The following is a 14,054-nucleotide window of genomic DNA, read 5'->3' on the forward strand; positions in this document are numbered from 1 at the left end:
CAGATTGTGAACAATCAAATAAGCATATCTCCTTAAATTTTTTTCAGATTACAATGTGTGACACATCATTTGAAAGCTTACAGTCTGCCATTTCAGAATCTGTAAAAATCAGAAAAATGCCCTAGGCCTAATTGAGGGTCAAAACACCAGCTGGTGTCACAAATTAGTCATAATGTGCAAAAACTCACTCATTGTTGGCATATCATCATCGTTTACTTTGGATCAGGATAACAACTGGGCATAAAAAACCCATGTACTGTAATTCTCTAGTCCCACCCCTCAGACTCAACCCCGATAAATCAACTTATCTGAGGGCCAATCAATCCAATTTTATTTGGCATGGCACCTCTTTTACAAGGCAATTGCCAAGGAAACCATCAGCAGAAGCAACTTGAAAATGCAAGGTCGATTTAAATTATTTCTAACAATGCCGAGCAAGGTCACTGTCTGTCAGGACTTGATTGACAGGTGACATCAGATGCCTCGTCTCCACATCGGGATGGGGCATGGGAGGGAGAGAGAAAGATTGAGGGGATAATGCAATTTTTATTGACTAGAAAACAGATGTATGTTTTTCTCCTTTTCTAATGATTTATTCCCCTGCGTTCTCCACTATCCTGAGCCATGCATGCGCCTTCTTACTGTAGGTTACGAATAAATCTCGTAATGGACATCACATTACACACATTGCCAAAGGCTTTACTACATTTTCTTCTCTCCTATTACAAGTACATGCCAAGTTCCACCAAAAGAAAGCTAAGTAGGGGTTCTCAGGATGTTAGACACGCTCAAGGTTAACAAATGTTTCCATCATTACGATCAATTTCATGCCAAAAAACTAAGTGCAATCATTAAGACTAAGATCACCTTTCACCCACCACTTCTTCCCAAGAGCAATCGCCAACTAAAACTGCCTTTCTAGGACCACCACCCATCATTTCTGGATTCTTCATCACCATTCAGTAGAACTGTCTGCAAAACATTAGTTATTAATACCATGCCATTTATTACAGCATCACATGGTGTTTTGCTGTATTACGATTTCTGCACAACTCTGTATACTGAAGACCTGGCACATGATGACACATTTCAGCAACAGGAATGTAAGCTTGCCAACTATTATGTCATGCATCTCACTGTGCTCAGTACGGTACACCAATGCACTATTGGTCACTCACAACACTTCTAGGGGTGGGGTGGGGGAATCGATACAGCATAGTATAGCGATATTTTGTGTGGCAATATATCGTACAGTATCACATGAAGGCCAAGTTGCACGGTAGGGTATTTTACTATAGAAATTGTCAGGCGCATGCAACATTTATGACAGTGTTTGTAGGTCTTAACCTGACGCTGCCAGATGGGGGCAGTTTTTGTTTTCACAAAACAAACGGGTCATGGGTCCATCATCAAGTCCTGGAACCACCTGGGAAATCCTGGAAAACATCTCACACCCACACCCCAGGTCGGACTGGGCTGAAATTTTGCATGGCAGGGGGTTATGATCCAGGAAAGGTCATGAGCATGTCATCAAGTCCTGGAACCACCTAGAAAGTCCTGGAAAACACCTCATGCCCACAGTACCCCAGTCCCATGTGGGATTGGGCTGAAAATTTGCATGGCGGTGGGTTATTCAAGATTCAAGATTCAAGATTTTTATTGTCACTCCGTAGTACAAGTATCACGTGTGAAATTCTTGTGCTGTAGACTCCGTTACAACATAGTGCAAAAAATAAAAAATAAAAAAAATAAAAACAAGAGGCAACAAGCAATAAAGCAGTAAGACACGCCACAGACAGTGGCGTATTCACTGCACATATGTGCAAATGGCATGAACATACTTTAAACATAATTAAACATAATAACATTCTGTTAGGTGCAAATAGCATATACCTAATTAACATACTATTGAACATTAGTCATACGTGATGGTAGCAGCTGCAGTGCGGTACAGTACGGCTACTACACTATTTGTATATGTTAAGGAGTCTCGTGGCCTGCGAGAAGAAACTGTCCCTCAAGCGATTTGTGCGTGCTCTTGGGACCCTGTATCTCCTCCCTGAGGGTAGCAGGGAGAACAGACTGTTGTGGGGGTGGTTTGTGTCTTTGATGATCTTCATGGACCTCCTGAGGCACCGCTGGTTGTACAGATCTTGCAGTTCTGCCAGCTCACATCCTGTTACGTGCTGGGCCGCGCGCCTCACCCTTCTTAGCGCCCTGCGGTCCATGGTGGTGCAGTTCCCGTACCAGGTGGTGAAGCAGCCAGTCAGCAGGCTTTCAATGGTGCCTCTGTAGAAGGCATCCGGGGAAGGTCATGGGCAGGTCACCAAGTCCTGGAACCACCTGGAAGGTCCTGGAAAATCCTGGAAACCACCTTACGCCCACACCCCAGGTCAGATTGAGCTGAACAATTGCATGCCGATGGGTTATGACCCGCGGACGGTCATAGGCAGGTTGTGTACTCCTGGAAACCATCTGGACACCACCATCATTTCCAGCCAAGCAAAAGGCACAGTTAATTGCTTTGTGCCTGTTTAACCCAGGTTAAACAGGCACTAAGATCAAGTTGAAGCAACTTGCCGTTTCACAGTGTTCTCGTAATGGCAATTGGAGATCTCTCCGCCCAACCAATTTTGTCAAGGACACGCCTTACCAGAAATGATGCTCTCCCCCCATTATCCTCTGTAGTGAAACAAACTGAAGATACAACAAATCACTTCATAACATGGAGAAGGCTTTTTAAAACGTTGAAAATGGATGTCCCGCGCAACGTTAATTATTTTATTCCGCGACAAACATCAACAGACGTTTTCCTTCGCTGACTGCGGCTGAGCCGTCCCACAAGGCACCTGTTGCTGGTATGACAGTGTTTACAGACTGCATCATCCATGTCTCTCCGGCCTGATGTGTAGGGATGCCTTTAGTCTTTAGTCTTTAGTCTTTAGTCTTTAGTCAGTCTTTAGGGATGCCCTAAAGACTCTGGATTGGTTCTGCAATTGTTTTCCACCCAGTTTTAACAATGAAAGCTGGAGATTCCTCAGTCTCTAGTCTAGTTGAACAAAGCATTTTGAGACGGACAACTGAGTCTAGTTTCAGTGTCTCACGTGACAGTGACTTCACATCACGTTCACAATCACAATCGAGTACTAATGTGCATTTCAGCCACCTTGCATACACAGCATTTGCTGCTGTAGAAGGAAATATTGTGTGTCCATTAGTGCATTGGTCCAGTATACCATGATGTACACAGTATAGCTATACTGAATAAGGAAGGATTACTGCACGACGAGGTGTCCATTATCAGAACTCAATGGACGACGCGGAGGCGTGAACCGCCTCGGACGGTTGCTTCCGCGAAGTCCATTTTCATTTACTTTTTTTCTAAACTTATAAAAGTGCCATATTAAGCGTTAACAGTGGTATAGAGCTCAAACGGCTCTGTCGTGAGCCTGGCGCATTGATATGAACGGTGAACAGACCATTTAGCTAGGTGTACATTATCACTGTACATTATCACAAATTAATGGACACCTTGCAGCCAATCAGAATCGAGTATTCACCCAGACCATGGTATAATGAGTTTACACACGCACGTCATGTTTACGCAAATACCCCCCCCCCCCCCTCTCTCTCACACACACGCACACGCACACACACACACACACACACACACACACACACACACACACACACACACACACACACAGAGGCAGGAAGAGTTGAGCACATCAAAACAATTGGCCTGGTTCTGTCTCTCTCCCTCCTCTCCTTCTGCCTCTCGCTCCTTGACAGCACCATGAGCCTCTCAGCTCATGGTGCTGTCAACAGATGACAGGAGGTACTCTTGGTTAATCCCCTTGCATTATGTAACCACATGGAATATGAGGCCCTATTCTTGCATACAAAATAATATTTCTAATGTCCATGAGCCATGGGAGCTGCTCATTAGCTTTGAGCAGCACATATCATCCTCAGTCCCATTCTTTATTTAGGCCTATTCAAGTCCCTGGTGATTTGGCTGTGAGTCAGTTGTGAGAATTACTTTGTGTGTAGACAGACATGTCGATTTTTCAGTTGTACACAACAGCACCTTATTTTTTTATTTTGCTGAGAGTTTGGCTCTAAAAAAACTAAACAAAAGCAATCTGATGAAAGAATTTGAATTGTAGTCCATCTTGTATTGTCCTTACTAATTCCTTTCTTCGCGCTCTCTTTGCTCATGCACCTTCTTTCCAAGTAAACATGTTAGCTGAACAATGTGACTCTTTAACTATTATTTAATTGAAAGCACACATTATTGGTCAATATATAATAATAAAAAAATCCCAGCAACAATGTTAGCAGAGCAAAATAATAAATCGTGATAATGTTAATGCTAACATTATTATGTTTAACAAGTAATTTTCTATCAAAACCCAATATTTTGGGAGGGGGGCATAGGTATATAAGCAAGTATGCAAGTCAGATGGATTTGAGGATCTAAATTGCCCTTGCAGCAGGTATGAATGTGAGTGTGATTGATTTTCAGTCTATCTGTGTTAGCACTGCAATATATTACCAACCTACACAGGTGGCGTGTATCCTTTTCCCAACGGGGTTTAGATGAAACCACGCCCCAAACTCCTTTGATTGGTCGCCGCAACTGCTTCCTCCCAAGCAAGCGACTCCTCCGAACTCATCCGCCGAAGCGAGGCGCGCGCGTGCGCACACACACACACACACACACACACACACACACACACACACACTGCTTTCCCCTCATTCCCATGTCAGCGTCCTCCGCCACCACTGGCAACACTACCATAAACAGCAGAGGTGCGTGATTTCTAACCCCACATAGGATAAGCAATAACCACGCCCTGTGGCGCCGGGATTGGCCAGGAGCAACACTGGAGGGCACGCAGCCCAGCGATTTCATAAACAAACTGAATAGCTCTTGAGAACGGACAGCGATTTCGAGAGCGGACATTGAAATTAATTATGGTCACCTACCTTCCTTAGCATAGTAATATAGCATAGCTCATATAATATAATGTATCATATCGTTAATTTCAAGCTCAATTCTTACCCAGAGAAAAGGTACAGCACTGAAAATGTAACAAGCAATAGTTTTTTAAACATCTTTATTTTAAAAGATGAAAACCCCCAGGTGCTTTAGTCCCAAACTTCAATGCTCCTGGCCAATCCCAGCGCCACAGGGCGTGGTTATTGCTTATCCTATGTGGGGTTAGAAATCACGCAGCAGAGGTGACTCTGCCCAGTGCATGCCTATCCCAGCATGCACTGGGCAGAAGGCTGGGCAGAAGGCAGCTGGGTGTGTGTTCCCCCCCCTTCCCCTGGAGATGTGTGGCTCAGAGAACACAACGCTGCCCACACGCTCCTTGTTCTCTGAGCCACACATCTCCAGGGGAAGGAGAAATGGGGAAAACACACTTGACTTTGGGGAAATAGTTCTCTTTGACCAGTGCCTGCCTCTGCCTGGCTGTAAAGAGAGGCGTTCGGCGTGCAGCGGAGTCGCCTCTGCTGTTCACGATAGTTTGTTGTCAGGTGTTTGCGGAGGACAGCGATGAGCGTGCCGACCAATCAAATAAGTTTGGGGCGTGGTTTCATCTAAACCCTGTTGGGAAAAGGTCCAAAAGGATACACGCACCCAGCTGCCTTCTGCCCAGTGCATGCTGGGATAGGCTCTTACCCCCCACAACTCTAAAAAGGATTGAGCAGGAAGAGAAAATGAGTGAATGAAGTTGGAAGAATGTGTTATCTTGGACATTTCAGTGTTGGCTGATTCTGGCTGATGCTGCACAGCCTCTCAGCAGCAGCACAGCATGATTCTCTGTAACTAAAGCTACTTTCACACATGAACTCCGGATCAGGTGAGGGTTGCTCCCCACTGAGCCTGCCCCGGATGATACGTGAAGTGTAGCCTACACACATGAGGCATGTTGCATTCTCACATGAGTAGCACCTCCGCAGAGTTTGTAAAGTAGAGAGGGGGCGGGGGTGGGGGAATTTGGGCATGACCACACAATGGGGAGTTGTGAAAACTAAAAATACATAATGGGCGATAACTGCCTAACGTTCACGGCATATAATCGTTTGCGCATAACGTTAGTAATTAATTAAACAACCCTACAACTCACGCCCAGATGCATCGATTTCCTCGAGTCGCAAGCACTACAAACAAAACAGGTCTTTGCTATGTTCAGTCCTAAAATGCATCAAACCTACTAGAATTATACAGAATACAGGAAGCTAGACGTTTTTACCTTCAGAATAAAATAAATGTTGTATTACTTAGTAACAAAAAATCAGAATGCTCGACTCACTACGGGTTAAAATTGACTTTTCGAAGGAAGCAGATATTCTTCCAGTTTATCTCCGTTCTGTATCTTTCGAAACACACACAAAAAAACATTACACGTGCATTTACTTTATTTAATTGCCATTATTGCGAAGGTTATACCCGGAAGTTTTCGTTTTATACTGCCTGACTTGACGCTACTTGGAATTTGCGGTTCTGCCCTTGAATCTTCACAAACGCTGTGTAAACGTTAAATCAAAGGCATGAACGCAACCAGATCCAGATACCCTACCTAGCGATGTCCAATACTGGGAAGCGGCATGACCCTCGCGTCCAAAAATACTTATTAAATGTGTGTGCTGTGCGAAGCAGACATGAAATCAGATCAGAGCCATGAGCCTTTCAATCCAGCAATCCAGCAACATGTTGGCTGTTGCAGACGGAGCAGGTTTGAGCTTCATTTGGAAACACTGAGACGGCATGTTTTTTTTGCTCGCACATTCACATAGACTATTTATATAATAATAATCTGTCACGCCGGCTTTCTTGTCTCTGTCCTCATGCACTCACTGACCTGGCTACTTCACGGAGCTCTGGAGGGGGGGGGGGGGGGGGGGGGGGGGACAATCCGCTCCTGCGACTACGGCTGGGGATACACTTCCCTCTAGTCTGGGACTGCGGTCAACTGAGCCGACGTTCGCGAAACCACAGTCAAGCCAGCCGACACTTGGTTTTTGATGCGTGTCTATTCGTGCCGTAACGGTACTGCTGCTTCACGGGTGTTCGGAGCGGGCTAAAAAGTCGAGTGTCACAATTCAGCGATCCTTAGATCGACATTACAACAAACAGTGTATTGAATGACTGTTGAATATGTCACAAAAGTCCTACCTTATTGAACGATCGTAGCAGGAGTTTCGCTTGGTACTATCATGTTGATGCTCTCAACAAGATGGCGAAAAACCGGCATTTCCGGGACTGGTTTTTCAAAATAAAAGCACGATTCGAATCCAGTCTAGACCACACAGATTTGGTGTTTGTTCCGACTTTCTAAGTAGGCTACTGTACAATCTTATAACTCCATAATCCCACACCATGACTGACATAGTTGTGTAGGCTACACTACACCCCTAGGTATGCACTCTCATGAAATTAGCCATTTTCACTGTGCCATTTTGGAGAAATACAGTCAAAATCTTAATACTGAACTTGAAAAATGTGTTTTTTTAGACTTCTAAGTACCGGTACTGTACAATCGCATAACTCCATAATCCCACACCATGACTCACATGGTTGTGTACACTACACCCCTGGGTATACACTCTCATGAAATTAGCCATTTTGGAGAAATACAGTCAAAATCTTAATACTGAACTTGAAAAATGTGTTTTTTTAGACTTCTAAGTACTGTACAATCGCATAACTCCATAATCCCACACCATGACTGACATGGTTGTGTACACTACACCCCTGGGTATACACTCTCATGAAATTAGCCATTTTCACTGTGCCATTTTGGAGAAATACAGTCAAAATCTCAATACTGAACTTGAAAAATGTTTTTTCTTTACTTTCTAAGTACTGTACAATCGCATAACTCCATAATCCCACACCATGACTCACATGGTTGTGTACACTACACCCCTGGGTATACACTCTCATGAAATTAGCCATTTTCACTGTGCCATTTTGGAGAAATACAGTCAAAATCTTAATACTGAACTTGAAAAATGTGTTTTTTTAGACTTCTAAGTACCGGTACTGTACAATCGCATAACTCCATAATCCCACACCATGACTCACATGGTTGTGTACACTACACCCCTGGGTATACACTCTCATGAAATTAGCCATTTTCACTGTGCCATTTTGGAGAAATACAGTCAAAATCTCAATACTGAACTTGAAAAATGTGTTTTTTTTACTTTCTAAGTACTGTACAATCGCATAACTCCATAATCCCACACCATGACTCACATGGTTGTGTACACTACACCCCTGGGTATACACTCTCATGAAATTAGCCATTTTCACTGTGCCATTTTGGAGAAATACAGTCAAAATCTTAATACTGAACTTGAAAAATGTGTTTTTTTAGACTTCTAAGTACCGGTACTGTACAATCGCATAACTCCATAATCCCACACCATGACTCACATGGTTGTGTACACTACACCCCTGGGTATACACTCTCATGAAATTAGCCATTTTCACTGTGCCATTTTGGAGAAATACAGTCAAAATCTTAATACTGAACTAGAAAAATGTGTTTTTTTAGACTTCTAAGTACTGTACAATCGCATAACTCCATAATCCCACACCATGACTCACATGGTTGTGTACACTACACCCCTGGGTATACACTCTCATGAAATTAGCCATTTTCACTGTGCCATTTTGGAGAAATACAGTCAAAATCTTAATACTGAACTTGAAAAATGTGTTTTTTTAGACTTCTAAGTACCGGTACTGTACAATCGCATAACTCCATAATCCCACACCATGACTCACATGGTTGTGTACACTACACCCCTGGGTATACACTCTCATGAAATTAGCCATTTTCACTGTGCCATTTTGGAGAAATACAGTCAAAATCTCAATACTGAACATGAAAAATGTGTTTTTTTAGACTTCTAAGTACTGTACAATCGCATAACTCCATAATCCCACACCATGACTCACATGGTTGTGTACACTACACCCCTGGGTATACACTCTCATGAAATTAGCCATTTTCACTGTGCCATTTTGGAGAAATACAGTCAAAATCTTAATACTGAACTAGAAAAATGTGTTTTTTTAGACTTCTAAGTACTGTACAATCGCATAACTCCATAATCCCACACCATGACTCACATGGTTGTGTACACTACACCCCTGGGTATACACTCTCATGAAATTAGCCATTTTCACTGTGCCATTTTGGAGAAATACAGTCAAAATCTCAATACTGAACTTGAAAAATGTGTTTTTTTTACTTTCTAGGTACTGTACAATCGCATAACTCCATAATCCCACACCATGACTGACATGGTTGTGTACACTACACCCCTGGGTATACACTCTCATGAAATTAGCCATTTTCACTGTGCCATTTTGGAGAAATAGTCAAAATCTCAATACTGAACTTGAAAAATGTGTTTTTTTAGACTTCTAAGTACTGTACAATCGCATAACTCCATAATCCCACACCATGACTCACATGGTTGTGTACACTACACCCCTGGGTATACACTCTCATGAAATTAGCCATTTTCACTGTGCCATTTTGGAGAAATACAGTCAAAATCTTAATACTGAACTTGAAAAATGTGTTTTTTTAGACTTCTAAGTACCGGTACTGTACAATCGCATAACTCCATAATCCCACACCATGACTCACATGGTTGTGTACACTACACCCCTGGGTATACACTCTCATGAAATTAGCCATTTTCACTGTGGCATTTTGGAGAAATACAGTCAAAATCTCAATACTGAACTTGAAAAATGTGTTTTTTTTACTTTCTAAGTACTGTACAATCGCATAACTCCATAATCCCACACCATGACTCACATGGTTGTGTACACTACACCCCTGGGTATACACTCTCATGAAATTAGCCATTTTCACTGTGCCATTTTGGAGAAATACAGTCAAAATCTTAATACTGAACTTGAAAAATGTGTTTTTTTAGACTTCTAAGTACCGGTACTGTACAATCGCATAACTCCATAATCCCACACCATGACTCACATGGTTGTGTACACTACACCCCTGGGTATACACTCTCATGAAATTAGCCATTTTCACTGTGCCATTTTGGAGAAATACAGTCAAAATCTTAATACTGAACTTGAAAAATGTGTATTTTTAGACTTCTAAGTACCGGTACTGTACAATCGCATAACTCCATAATCCCACACCATGACTCACATGGTTGTGTACACTACACCCCTGGGTATACACTCTCATGAAATTAGCCATTTTCACTGTGCCATTTTGGAGAAATACAGTCAAAATCTCAATACTGAACTTGAAAAATGTGTTTTTTTTACTTTCTAAGTACTGTAAAAAAAAACATTTTTCAAGTTCAGTATTGAGATTTTGACTGTATTTCTCCAAAATGGCACAGTGAAAATGGCTAATTTCATGAGAGTGTATACCCAGGGGTGTAGTGTACACAACCATGTGAGTCATGGTGTGGGATTATGGAGTTATGCGATTGTACAGTACTTAGAAGTCTAAAAAAACACATTTTTCAAGTTCAGTATTGAGATTTTGACTATTTCTCCAAAATGGCACAGTGAAAATGGCTAATTTCATGAGAGTGTATACCCAGGGGTGTAGTGTACACAACCATGTCAGTCATGGTGTGGGATTATGGAGTTATGCGATTGTACAGTACCTAGAAAGTAAAAAAAAAACACATTTTTCAAGTTCAGTATTGAGATTTTGACTGTATTTCTCCAAAATGGCACAGTGAAAATGGCTAATTTCATGAGAGTGTATACCCAGGGGTGTAGTGTACACAACCATGTGAGTCATGGTGTGGGATTATGGAGTTATGCGATTGTACAGTACTTAGAAGTCTAAAAAAACAAATTTTTCTAGTTCAGTATTAAGATTTTGACTGTATTTCTCCAAAATGGCACAGTGAAAATGGCTAATTTCATGAGAGTGTATACCCAGGGGTGTAGTGTACACAACCATGTCAGTCATGGTGTGGGATTATGGAGTTATGCGATTGTACAGTACCGGTACTTAGAAGTCTAAAAAAACACATTTTTCAAGTTCAGTATTAAGATTTTGACTGTATTTCTCCAAAATGGCACAGTGAAAATGGCTAATTTCATGAGAGTGTATACCCAGGGGTGTAGTGTACACAACCATGTGAGTCATGGTGTGGGATTATGGAGTTATGCGATTGTACAGTACTTAGAAAGTAAAAAAAACACATTTTTCAAGTTCAGTATTGAGATTTTGACTGTATTTCTCCAAAATGGCACAGTGAAAATGGCTAATTTCATGAGAGTGTATACCCAGGGGTGTAGTGTACACAACCATGTCAGTCATGGTGTGGGATTATGGAGTTATGCGATTGTACAGTACCGGTACTTAGAAGTCTAAAAATACACATTTTTCAAGTTCAGTATTAAGATTTTGACTGTATTTCTCCAAAATGGCACAGTGAAAATGGCTAATTTCATGAGAGTGTATACCCAGGGGTGTAGTGTACACAACCATGTGAGTCATGGTGTGGGATTATGGAGTTATGCGATTGTACAGTACCTAGAAAGTAAAAAAAAACACATTTTTCAAGTTCAGTATTGAGATTTTGACTGTATTTCTCCAAAATGGCACAGTGAAAATGGCTAATTTCATGAGAGTGTGTACCCAGGGGTGTAGTGTACACAACCATGTGAGTCATGGTGTGGGATTATGGAGTTATGCGATTGTACAGTACTTAGAAGTCTAAAAAAACACATTTTTCTAGTTCAGTATTAAGATTTTGACTGTATTTCTCCAAAATGGCACAGTGAAAATGGCTAATTTCATGAGAGTGTATACCCAGGGGTGTAGTGTACACAACCATGTGAGTCATGGTGTGGGATTATGGAGTTATGCGATTGTACAGTACTTAGAAAGTAAAAAAAACACATTTTTCAAGTTCAGTATTGAGATTTTGACTGTATTTCTCCAAAATGGCACAGTGAAAATGGCTAATTTCATGAGAGTGTATACCCAGGGGTGTAGTGTACACAACCATGTGAGTCATGGTGTGGGATTATGGAGTTATGCGATTGTACAGTACTTAGAAAGTAAAAAAAACACATTTTTCAAGTTCAGTATCGAGATTTTGACTGTATTTCTCCAAAATGGCACAGTGAAAATGGCTAATTTCATGAGAGTGTATACCCAGGGGTGTAGTGTACACAACCATGTGAGTCATGGTGTGGGATTATGGAGTTATGCGATTGTACAGTACCGGTACTTAGAAGTCTAAAAAAACACATTTTTCAAGTTCAGTATTAAGATTTTGACTGTATTTTTCCAAAATGGCACAGTGAAAATGGCTAATTTCATGAGAGTGTATACCCAGGGGTGTAGTGTACACAACCATGTGAGTCATGGTGTGGGATTATGGAGTTATGCGATTGTACAGTACCGGTACTTAGAAGTCTAAAAAAACACATTTTTCAAGTTCAGTATTAAGATTTTGACTGTATTTCTCCAAAATGGCACAGTGAAAATGGCTAATTTCATGAGAGTGCAGGGGTGTAGTGTACACAACTATGTCAGTCATGGTGTGGGATTATGGAGTTATAAGATTGTACAGTAGCCTACTTAGAAAGTCGGAACAAACACCAAATCTGTGTGGTCTAGACTGGATTCGAATCGTGCTTTTATTTTGAAAAACCAGTCCCGGAAATGCCGGTTTTTCGCCATCTTGTTGAGAGCATCAACATGATAGTACCAAGCGAAACTCCTGCTACGATCGTTCAATAAGGTAGGACTTTTGTGACATATTCAACAGTCATTCAATACACTGTTTGTTGTAATGTCGATCTAAGGATCGCTGAATTGTGACACTCGACTTTTTAGCCCGCTCCGAACACCCGTGAAGCAGCAGTACCGTTACGGCACGAATAGACACGCATCAAAAACCAAGTGTCGGCTGGCTTGACTGTGGTTTCGCGAACGTCGGCTCAGTTGACCGCAGTAGTCTGGGCACCTTCCACCCCGCTTTTTGTCATGGGGGCGTAAACCCCGGACCCAGAATTAACACCGGATGGCAATGCGCCTAACAACGTCTTTGTTGCCGTTAGCTTGACGCGGTGATGTTACCTAAACTAGAGTCTGATCAAAACAAAGCTAGCGTTACATAAAACAAAACGTTTATGCAATATGGCATCTCCGTCACCACCGCCTGACACACCGGTCAAAACGGTGAAAGAGGATTCTGATACTTGGGTCAAATTGTCAAGTTAACGTGAAAGTTGACGAGCTAGAAACGCTGCCATCCGGTCTAGGGCGGGCTCTAGGCGGGAACCAGTAGGGTGACAAAATCAATTGTGGGCGGGAGCCAGGCTCTTTCTCGCCGAGAAGAGCCTGGTGACGCGAGGTTACTTCCCTCCGTCTAGGAGGAGGCTCGCGGGAGCGCGCATGAGCCACGAAAATCTGTTCACACATAGACCGCCATATGGATGGCCTCTAGATAACTCCTGAATTCCAGACATGTGTGAAAGCAGCTTAACACACAACTACTATGTATCAGATGAGTGACAATACATCCAGTCTTCTCAACACACAGGAATCTCATATCGCATAACATAACATAATAATGTCATGGGAGAGATTGTGTTACTCCATTGCTTTCATCTTCAGGTCAAGCCTCAGCAGGTAAGAGTGCAGTATTAAACCTGCCTTTCGCAGAGCAACTAAACTTTGCTTGATGAATGCAGTTCTTGCCAAGACCTCTCTTAGGCTGCATTGACACTGCAGGTCTTGATGCTTCTACAATCAAAGTGATCCATATCTGTTACATGTGTGCTTACACTTGCTTCACTTGAAACAACCCGCGTGCATACATGAGGAATAAACTCATGATTGAGTAGCACAGACCAGACGGTGCAGCACAAGTCCCTACATGAATATTATAGAAATATTATAGGGGAACCACAGGAGAGAACAACATGCTTCATAAACTCACTCCAGAGTCCAGAAGTATTAAACAAATATTAAATCCTCGTGCGGATATTAACCACATGA

Source organism: Poromitra crassiceps, assembly GCF_964638095.1.
Source record: "Poromitra crassiceps genome assembly, chromosome: 1".
NCBI classification, from domain to species: Eukaryota; Metazoa; Chordata; class Actinopteri; order Beryciformes; family Melamphaidae; genus Poromitra; species Poromitra crassiceps.